Here is an 11,736-nt window from a genome sequence, read left to right on the forward strand (position 1 = left end):
GCATACTGGCCTTGGTTATTGATCAGCAGCCGCACCACTGAACTGAGCAAAGGAAAGGTATCTTGTGGATAGTATGTAGGTAAAGGAACAAATAGGCCTTGCAAATGTGTACTGGTGATCTGTCCCAGTGTAGTGAAACTTGCCTATATGGTTTATGGAAGCTTCATCCTATTCTCACTGAAGGTCATGGCAAGATGTTAAAAGATGCTGGTGAGAACTGGCTCAGGCCAGGAACACAGAAATTGGGAAAAACTGGAACAAATGGGCAAATGATATAAGAGAGCAAAGAATAATATGCTGTTGTTCATACTTTTCATTTGGGAGGTCTCAAAGGATGCTACAGATAGTAACTAGTATCTTTTACGTTTTTAAGTTAAATGACAGCAAGGATATCTTACTTCCTATCCTTACAAGAGACTCTTCAAAGCCCCATACTGCAGTAATATTGGCATTTCATCTCCCAGAGACAAAGATTTTCCACACACTAACTGTATCTTAGTTTCTGGTGAGCAGTAATGCCAGAATGCTTGAGGTTGGAAGGCATCTCTGTAGGCTGGCTGATCCAAGCCAGCTGCCCAGGGTCACATCATATATTCACAGAACTGATGCAGCGTGGAAGCCACAATCCAGCAGTTAATTCTGATTGAGCTGTTGTGTATGCAATCTTCTGCAGCGCCTTCACTTCACTTGGAGCATCTCTTCCTCTTTGTGGTCGTGTAGAAGGTTGAAGGGCATTATTGCCAGGCCTCCAGCTGCTAGATCTAACTGCCCCAAGAGCCTGCCCTGTCATGGGGCCCAAAGCCACAGCATGGGAGCCATGTAGCCCGGCTCACGCACGTGCCTATGTCCTGGCCTGGATTCAACCCATCCCAGGAGATATCTGTGATATATATATAGCACGACCAACAAACTCCTTGCTGTCTTCAGCCAGCACCAACATAGTGCTTATTGCAAGCCACAGCCAGCTCAACCACTCCATCCTACCATTAAGCATTTAGATATACTGACTATACATGGTATTGTGAACAAAAACTACGCAGCTTTGCTTTCCATTTTGATAAGAGAATTTGAGAACAGGTTTCTCAATTGCTGAAAAAAATCTGTATTTGGTATAGTTCCAACTTTATTTTCAGTGGACATAAGTAAATTTTTGAAGCGGAATGTATGGAGGTACACCCAGATATCCAGCGAAAAAATCGTGATCTTTGATTGTATCTCTTTAGCAGACATTCATAAAACTTGTCTTATCAGAGAAAAACATCCCTCGCTTCACAATCATGCCTTATTCATGTCATGACTTTTTGGCAGTACGTACATTTGTGAACTAATGTTTACATTAATTATCCTACATATTTTATATTTGATCCAAGACAATCCTTTTTCACTCAGTGTGACCTAAGCACATTGAAAGGTTGGACACCCACACCCTGGCTGGTACTTACATGAATTCTCTGTGTGTCGCTATATGAGGATTAGAGTCCAGGAGTACATATACACACATGTACACTTGGGCTTTATATACACACACACTCACATGTGGCCACACATGTAATATCAGACCTTGTCCTGCTTTCAGAAAAGTGGTTGCTTTTCTAAGATGATAAATGGCTAGCATGCTTTTGGCTCCATGCATGTGGGTGGATCAGTGCCTTGTCCTTCTGTGCAAACAGCACAAAGACAAATGTTCACCTCTAGTAGTACTAGCATTCCATACCACAAAACAGCTTATTCACGAACATCTAACATGTGGATTCTGAAAACTGAATGTAACCATGCAAAAGTGTTGTGGGCAGTCAACCCACCCCACAGAAAAGCAAGGGGATAAACATCTGTCTTGCAATAATGACTCAGATTCTCACATTTGAGTCCTTGCCCACCACCCCCTCTGGGTCACGTGCTGTGTATGCCAGGAGTTTTGAATTGGGGATACAAAATGCTCTGCAATTCTGCATTTTATTAGCAACGGTAAAAGCACGCAGTGGAAGCACACACAGTTCTGCAACAAAGAATAGGTGCATATCACACATCTAGGAAAGACGGAGTAATTTTAACTATACAGGTTGACCACAAGCGTCACTGCTGAAACCACTGCTGGCTTGTTCTCAGAAGTGTTCTGAAAACAGGAAAGCCACAGAAAGTAGTTCCAAATACATCACAGTTCTGTAACAACAGATATGCATGAATCCTGACAAAAGTAATCTCATGTTCTTAAGAAACTAGGAAGAGCTGATCTTCAGCAGACAGTGGTGCCGTTTACTGTACATTTACTGTTCCCAGCACAATATTTGCAGTTTCATTTTTCTTCAGAAGGAGAACTCTCTTCTTGTCTCTTTTACCCTTTCACACCTCAACACTAACCTCTAAGTTTTTGTGGGGTGTTTCTTTTCAGTTTCTTTTCACATTACTCTCCAGTTTCCAAATACTGGTTCCTTGTACAAGATGAATTCCCTCATAATGGTTTTTTTTTGGTTGTTTATTTATTTATTTATTTTTATATTATTTTATTTTATTTTATTTTATTTTATTTTATTTTATTTTATTCTATTCAATATTCAAATATTCAAATATCTATAAAAAATAGATATTTTTTATCTTCATTGGAAATTCTGAGTAGATTAATGGAGTCTTGTGCCAGAAATCCTTCTGCCCTAGGCTGGAGCTAGACTCCATCTACATTTGTACTTTGCAGCTTGTCTAAGTTTACTTAGTTTTTGCCAAGGTTGCTTTTGTTTTTATATTTGCAACTCTCTCTGTTTTTGTTGAGGTCTTTTAGTTAAGGGTGTTTCATAAGGAGCTGAGCAGCCTGATGCATTGCTCATAGCCTGTTACATAGGCACAAGGAGCATCTGTGAAGGCTGACCAGGTCATGCTTTGACGTGAAGCATGGCACAGACATATGATGTCTGGCAGTGCAATGGAGCAAAAAATGCTGGCATATGGCTAACAGCTCTCTATCCAATAGAGGGAGCTGACAACTCACATTCACATGTTGCATAGGGATGTAAATGCTGGTTATATTCAGTCCTTCAATTCTGCTGCCTCACCTTTGTACAGAGCAGCAGTGACTGATGTTTTGTACTTGTTTTGTTTGTATGTATAGTGCACTTTATGTCTAATGTGGGAATTTTTTTTTTTTCAAACAAAGTTCTAATTGTCAGTACAGAAGGTGGCAGTGTCTATTGTCAACAAATGTTGCTTCCTGAAAACATACATGTTTGGAGCACGGTTTGCCTTCTCAGCTCTTTTTCAACATCTTTGTTTTATCTTCTACAGAAACACCTGCCTGCAGCAAGCTGTGTAAGTAACTTTCCTTCTGGGCAACTCAGACTGGCATCAGGAAGAAACATTTAGAGAACAAGATTGAAATAAACAAAGCCCTTAGATTTTCAAGATAACTGTATTGGATATTTACCAAAAAGAATTAAAGAAGACTCTTTCAAAGTCGAAATATGGCAGTTTACATGGGCTGGCAAATTATAGCAAGGGATGCTAATATGACTGTGGAATCTTTTAACACTATGTTGTAGGTTCCAAAATTCATTCTCATGTCATTAACAATTTGGTAGCTGATTCAGATACTTCCTGTGGTCATTTGAAAAAGTTCTTTTTTGATTATTTACTAATAATATGTACATAGGTTGTTCTGAAAGTAATGCCTTCCATTTACTTCCATGGATACTACAGTAGATTAAAGGAACACAACAACACTACTTCATAATTTCTCAATACAAAATACTATTTTCCAGCATTGTTATGAGCATTAGCTATGCATTTTCACTTGTGGAGCCTGCAGGCCACACTAGTAAAAATCTACATGGCCATTTGGAATATGGCTTGTCTTTCACATTGTTTTAACCACTGCTGAAACAGTGCCTCACTGTGCTTATGTCCAATGTTTGGTCTGAATAAATGTTCAGCAAGTGTTGATGAATGTCAGTGGGTGCCATTTTTTAAGCATGGAGGAATTCAGTGATACACCTTTGCTTCATGAGCACTCCTGTGTCAGACGACGTTTTGTCAGACTGCCTGTCAGCTGCCATCTGTCATGCAGCAACATGTAATGGGATATTTGTAGAAAAGTTCAGCCTCTACTGCAAAACCACCATCTGCCTCTGATGTCATGGGCCAACATAACAAAATAGGAGGCATTACTTTCAGAGCAGCCCTTGTAATGAGCACTGTATAGAAAAATGCAAGAAGGTTAAATTTACGTGGAATTCAATTCAGTATGGCCCAGGTTATTCCAAACTGTTGCAATCAGCTGTGAAACATGCATTGCAAGTCTGCCACCAATTTAAAAAATGTACTTGAATTTAAAATCCCTAGTGAGATCCAAATCATTGTTATGAAAAAGAAAAAACTACATGAGAAATACGAGCAATAACATTTTAATAAAAAATGGAACAGGAACTAATAGATCTTAGCAACCTCCAAATGAACAAATTAGACTCAGTGCGTAAATTGTTGAGTTTCACAAGTCTCATTTGTACCTACATTTGGTTGTAAAAAGTGAGTATTAAAACACTCTTACAAAACTTTACCTCAGTAAAATATCAAGCCTCTTCACAGTCACATAAAAAAAAGAGATAAACAATAATTAAAACTGAGAAGAAAGAAAATGAAAAAAAAAATGTTGCTTTAATCACTCCTGTCATTAAAAAAAAAACAAAAAAACAAAAAAACAAAACACATCACGAGCACTTAGTTCACTATTTTCATTTAAATGAATAAATGACAAACGATTGTTTCATTGGTTATCCTGAAATCACATAGGGGAGAAGATGTAATTTTTAGGTTTCTTGGACCACCCACATCTCAAACTGTCACTGCCAACATTTTATCTTTATACCAGATAAAAGCGAATGATTAAAAGGAAGGATGACTAGCTTGCGTACAAAACATGTAACGCCTTCAAATGACAATGAAATTGCCATCATGCTGACGGTGATGTGGCTTTCAACAGTCAAACTCCAGGGAATGTGCACCTGGTACGAAAAATCATAGCCCTGTTCCTGTCCTCGTCCTGTTCTGGTCTCAGCAGAATTCCAGGTAACAAATGGCCACACAGCACGCAATTATTCGTCTGCCTAGCCCAGCTCTACTTACTGGTGGCAGTGGGTGGGTTTCAATGAGCACAGTTGCGTGTGAGTCCTTGATTCAGGCAATGAACAACAACAAAAATCCTTTTCCTCAAGGTTAGCTATAGAGAACAGATACAATTCTTTTCTACTGTTGTTTTATTACATGAAAAAGCATTTTTCATTTTGTAAACCAGACTAAGCTGCTCGAGTCAGAACTGGAGGTCCTGTTGTCAAATTCTGGTCAACCTAACCTCATGGGATCCACATCAAGGAATATCTGCTGGGCCACAGCTTTGGGGCTGCTTCCTGTGGTAAACAGCCATCTGTAGCTGGCCTTCCCCTCAGCCCCCTTCACAGCCCCTTGACAGGCAGGATGAGGTAATGCACATTCCCTCAACAGCCAGACAACTTCTATGGACTCACTTATGACAAGCCAACCCTCAATACATGATACAGCATTTCTGATTGAAGTGTTTCTGATTGTAAACTATGTCAGAAAACATACAGGCTTAAATAGCCTATTCCATCGGGGCAGGAGGCATCTAATACAACCTATAGTTATTTTTCAACAGTTTGGAAGATGAAAGAGTGGTATGGAGAAATAACACATTCAGCCTGTTTGGTTCATAATTTAGGAAATCAGCTGCAGTTTTGAATAATTTAATCATTTTATTCCTTGGCATTTGTCTTAAATGATTAGGCTTCTGGGTTTTTGATTGTATGACTAGAATTTAAACTAAGTTTCTGATCAAATTATTAAAACTGATCTGTGAATAAAATGAGAAAAGCAATAAACTCTCCATGTTTTATTTCATCCTCTCAAGTATTTTGATGACATATAAACTTTCATAAATTACCAAATTTCTGAGAAGCCTCTTTTAAAGTTGCTTTAATCCACTAGCATATATTTTATCTGTTGTTGAATTTTAGTTAAAATAGGCCAACACTACGATCTTTTCTACATGAAATAATTCATTTCAAGGAGATTTGCAGCTTTGGATTCAAAATATAAGTAATCTTGTATAAAAAAAAGTCATTTTCAGGTCAATCCATACCTTATGCACTAGGTTAACAGAATTTATTTAGTTGTATGTTTACAAATGCGAATTTGTCTGAGATGAAGCAGGAGGAGCTTGCCTGACAAAGAACTCCAGGTCGTGTTCTGTACTTGTAAAGCTGCATGACAATAAGAGCATTTTTTCTTGTAGCAGTATATTAGGAAAGCAGAACGTAATGAGATCTGAGCTGAAGTAGACTTGGAACTGATGAGGATATTCTTTGGTTTGCGGTTTGTAGTTCTAAGCTTTCTGTCAGTTTTGTTGCTTATGAATCAACACAAACATCACAGGCAAAGTGCAGATGTTACTCCTCACTGCTTTCTAATTAGAGCTTGTACAAAATCATTCCTTTCCTTACGCTGCGTTCAAAACACACCAAAAAGCCCTTCATACTGGATGTGGATTTGGTAGTTGTATTCAGTAGTGCCACTGTTTTCTGACCTCAGGACCCTTACTGCAGAAACTTTCAACAAGTACTCTGGCATCCACCTGAGGGTGAGCACAGTGTAATGTATGCACCCAGGAAAAATAAGCAAAAATGTATTCAAATAAGTGATATCTCTGCTATGTGATTTGTGGGGCAGCGGATGTAGGAAACATACATGCACTTGAAAATCCTGTTAACTCCATGGGGAAATACATCATGGGGACCTGTTGACCTGCTTGGTGCTAGATCCCACACTGTTCTGCCAGACCTTGATGGGGTTCCTTTTCATGGAGGCCAAGATAATGACAGAAACTGTGCCCAAAGCTATTCGCTGAAGTAGATGTCAGTTGCACACAACATGAAAGTGCCTGAAGACTGTCAAAATTCTTCTTCTGGAGCAAGGCTCTGGTTTGGTTAGCATGATGCCTCAGGGGCTTCAGGATGTCTAAATGAGCTGGAGAGAGCGTGAAGACTGCAAGCAAGAGAAAAATGGGATGAAGATCTACATTCTTGTTCCACTTTTGCTCTTAGGAGATGATTTTTGTGTGTGTGGCAAAAGTTGATCAGTGAAAAATAAAAGTGCTCTGGAGACATTTAAATAAAGAGAATAAAATGCCCACAGTGAAGAAAAGACTGTTAATGAGGGCTAAGAGTGAGATAGGGAAGTTTTTATCCCTGCTTCTCTGTCGTGCAGTCTTTTCATCTCACTCATACCTTACGATAAAAACTGGCACTCATCCTAAATAAAGAAAATGCATGTAGTGCTGTAGAAGATTCTGTAACAGCTCCCGCTGCTGTTAGACCTTGGTTGGCCCTTTGCTAAAGTTTTATCAGCTAGGAGATGCTGAAGTCCTCTTATGGCCTTCCTGGAATCACCTTATTATTCTGGAAAATATTTATGCTTCAAAGATGGGTAGTCATGAAAAGGAGGAGTGATTTTTTGCTAAAGATAAATAACAGTTGAAACAAATTTTATCATTTTGTGTATCTAAATGAATTAGTTCAGATTGTTTTTTTCTCTGCCAGTAGAAAGGCTGTTATCCTGTCAACAGGGCAAAGAATACATATAAATATTTTCTCTTAAGGACATCTATCTCAAAGTTATACAAATAATAACATCTTACACATGTGACTGCAGACCTTCTTGTTATCATCCCAAGGAGTACAACATGAGCTGAGCTTTTAATAGCTTTCTCGTTCACTACAGGAAACAGCTACTTAGTCAAGTCTCAACTATACATAAAGCATAGCTAAGTTTTTTGCGTGCAGTAAGATAACTGTGCTTCTTTAATGGCAACAACATTTTCAAAAACGTATTTTAGTACACAAAGGGAGAAATCACACTAATATATAAGGAGTGGTTTTATTGACATAGTCATCCGTATAGATTTGACATTTTCCTTTTTTTAAAAAATTTTTTTAATTAATGATCAAAATCAGCCAGGGCTACAAGTAAACGGATACACCCCATCAATCCTAAACTTTTTGCTCCTAATACCTAGGATCTGAAACCCAAGTAGTGCAGTGAGATTCTGCACGTGTGCCCTAAACAAACGTTTGTTACCCAGGAATTTGGCTTCTTTTCCAGAAACTGATGAAGTCAGAATACATTTACCATTCAGATGGAGTAGGGAAAGAATAAGGAGCACGACATTTGTCATTTTATTGACCACTGTCAATATCTCACAACAAAATTAATGAAAAACTTTGTTCCAGACTGACAAGTTTTATTCTCACTTTGTAGTAAACACCTGTGTGGCAATCGAGCAATCAGTGTATATTCCTAGATCAATTAATTATGTCAAATAGAAGGGGACAAAATCTCTGTCACATTATCTCAGGTTTGAAAGTACAAACAATATTGGCAGAATATATGCGCCTGGGCACCCATGTAAAACCATGCAAAGAATCATCATTTACCTACTCTTTTCTTTAATCTATGAAGATGCTGAATGTTTGAAGATCATTTCCAAGACGTTTTCCTCAGATTCTTGGAACTCAAGAACTGAAAGATAGTGGAGATGTTTTTCTGCATGGAAAACCTTTTTCCTAGATGGACACATGGCTTGATCAGAGTGATTTAAATTACTAGTAGAAATCTCACAAGAGAAACATCTGCTGATGAATCTATTGATAGGGTGGTGGGGTGGTAAAGGTGGAGCATTGGTGGATTGGTCAAATTTACTATTACATTCAAAAAGGTAGATTTTCTGAAGTAGAGAGAAGGTATGTGACTTCCTCATACTTTCAAGAAACTCTAATGGAGATCTTGGAGCTGAGAAGCCTTTCTTTCTCTGGAAACACAGATGATTTTATAGTTGTAATTAAAGATCTCAGCACAAGAGAATCCTAATCTATTTTTCACTAAGTTTTCCCATTTCTAAACTGCCTTTTTATTGCATGTGACAGATCTAGTCTTGTTTGCTTTGCAGAGCACTGACCACTGTTACCATGTAGACCATTTCCATCACTCTGAGACAATTCTTGTCCCTTAAACACGCTCTCCAAGCAGAGTGAAATTATTTCACTTGATTCATAAACTGATTGAGAGGAAGCCAAAAGGTGCAATTACATTGCTTCCACATCTACTTTGGCTTTCAGCTTCAGACTAGGCATGCCACTTATTTCTGTGTGTAGTTATATGCAGATATATTTCCAATATTCGTTGTCGCTGCTGCAGCTGAAGCTCTTTGCAGGTAAGCCCATGGCTACTCAGGTCTGCACATAGGTACCTAATCTGCACTGTTCTCTGCATTGCACCTAGTCTGCCTGGAGAAAGGATGTAAATATCTCTTGACTGCAGCAAGTAGGAAATGTCCCAAAGCATCTATTTTTACCAAAGTGAAGCTGGGTTGCCATGCTACAGTCGAAACAAAGAGTAATTAGTAATACACTGAAAAGATACAAGAAAAGAAATCATACAAAGGGGAGTCCTTGCTGGTATCTCACTTTCCTGATTCTTATCTTTTACTTCCTATTTCTGGCTTTTTATTCTGGACTTTGCAGCTCTGCTTCCTTTTGGTGTTTCCCTTTGAATCTTAGCATGTTGTACTGCATTGTGCTTATTGCTTTTAGTAAAGGAAGCCTAGGAAAAAGTTGGATCATTCAGGAATGCACAGGAACATATTTTTAGTTTAAGGACTGCCTTTTGGAAAACAGCAACAAGGATCACGTGTTAAACCTTCTCCAGTGTTAAAGGATAATGCTTCCTGTTTAACCAAACTTACATGTTCAAAAGACTGGCTGACTACAGTATTCAAAGTGCTTAAGTTAGAGTTGAAGAGACTGACATTCTGCTTACAGCATAAAATGAGCTAAGCCTTGGAGTATTGCCTTTATGGTTAGATTGTTCCTGTGCATCGGCCACATCCGTGTGCCACCAAGTGTGTCGTTTCCTAGTGATCTTCAACAGATGGGTCAAGCTTTTCAAAGGGCATAAATACAAACTCTAGGCTCTCAAACAAATTCAGAAATGGATTATTTGCAAACGAAGTAGAAAAACTGAAGTACTCATCTGGAACCGCAGTACATAGTTCACTGATGCTGAAGCAGTAGTTACACCACCATAATGGTAAAACATAGTGCAAACACCATATTATACGTGGCGATGTAATTATGACGTAAATTGGCACTAATTTCTATTGTAAATTTGAAAAAAATTCAGCACGGATATGATCTGATCCAGAATATCTTCCACTTTTAAAGTATATTTATTCTGCAAGTTAAATAGTGGTGTCAATTTTTCTGCTGTTGATAGCTAGGGAAGCTTCATTAATTCCAATAGTAGCAATTTTCAAGGGAGGGCTCTGCAGGCTCAAGCTGTTCATTGGAAATAAATGCTTAATGGATTCAACAGGTAAAACAACAAAGGAACACTAAAACCAGAGGGAGCAAGCACTGGATTTATTTCACCACTTGGTCAGTGGACAGTATGGAAGATCATTATTTCCTCCATGGCACTTATGTATATGCCAGACCTCTATCTGCTCATATTGTTTTCTTCCATTACATGTATATTTTGATCCATTGTAATAATTTACTTTGGCTTCTACCTCCAAGCACAGAATACAGTTTCCATTTTATTCCAAATAATATTGGCTTGTTGCTAGGGAAGCATGCTGATTTCTTTTACAATTTCTTTTCCTCACCACATCTGTGTGTAATTTTTTTCTTTATCATCTCCGTAGGACATTTTCCCTGTGAGAAACCCAAATGCGAAATGCTGCCCTTTCGGATTTGTTTGGTGTTTCACATGAGGACTGCCTCCCAAATTTATTTACGCAAAACGGTTTTACCATCTTGTGTTTGCTATCAGGCATAAATGCCTATGTTCAAGTGCAGATGGGTTTGCACACTCCCCCATTATCCATTAATGAACAGGCAGAACTGAATTTAAGGGCAGGTGGAAGTCTACTCAGGAGGGTGACCGGAGGGAGAGTCTTCCTGCTCTTCACTGCTCCAGACCTGTAGGTTTTAGTGCACTGAGGATGTGACCTGCTACTCTGAGCTTCCTTTAGCAAGCAAAGTGAGCTATGGGACTGATGTAGCAACTGCTCTACTTTGGCTGAGCTGTGGCTGTGATGGCGTCAGGAACAGCAGAGCCATTTCTGATCTATCTGCCCCTTACACCTCAATCTCACCTACAACCTTTCTTCAATGCCTGTAGTATTCCCAGAAGCGTAGATGCATGGGATTTTAAAGGTAAGGTCACCTGCTACTCTCATTGCTGTCATTTCATGACTACCAATAAAACATAGTCAGTTTATGTGGAAAGCCATCTTTAAGGTTTCAATTCTTATACTTTAAAGTCATTGCTTGTGGTCCTGCCTTACATGTGAAAATAATAATGAGCTAGAGAATGCATGCCTCTGCCTGCTAGCTGCAGTATTCAGCAGTAATGTATTCTGTGTGATTATATACTTTAAGAAGGATACAGTTATTGCAAATGTTTACCTATGTGTAGACCCTTTCTGATGGGTTAAATCTCTTACTTCCCTCCCCTCCTCTCTCCCTTCCCACCTCCTATCCTATCCTATCCTATCCTATCCTATCCTATCCTATCCTGTCCTGTCCCGTCCCGTCCCGTGCCATCCCATCCCATCCCATCCTATCCTATCCTATCCTATCCTATCCTATCCTATCCTATCCTATCCTATCCTATCCTATCCTA

This window comes from Centrocercus urophasianus, unplaced genomic scaffold, assembly GCF_019232065.1.
Source record: "Centrocercus urophasianus isolate 14NV4802_14NV808 unplaced genomic scaffold, USGS_Curo_1.0 seq_25, whole genome shotgun sequence".
Taxonomy (NCBI): Eukaryota; Metazoa; Chordata; class Aves; order Galliformes; family Phasianidae; genus Centrocercus; species Centrocercus urophasianus.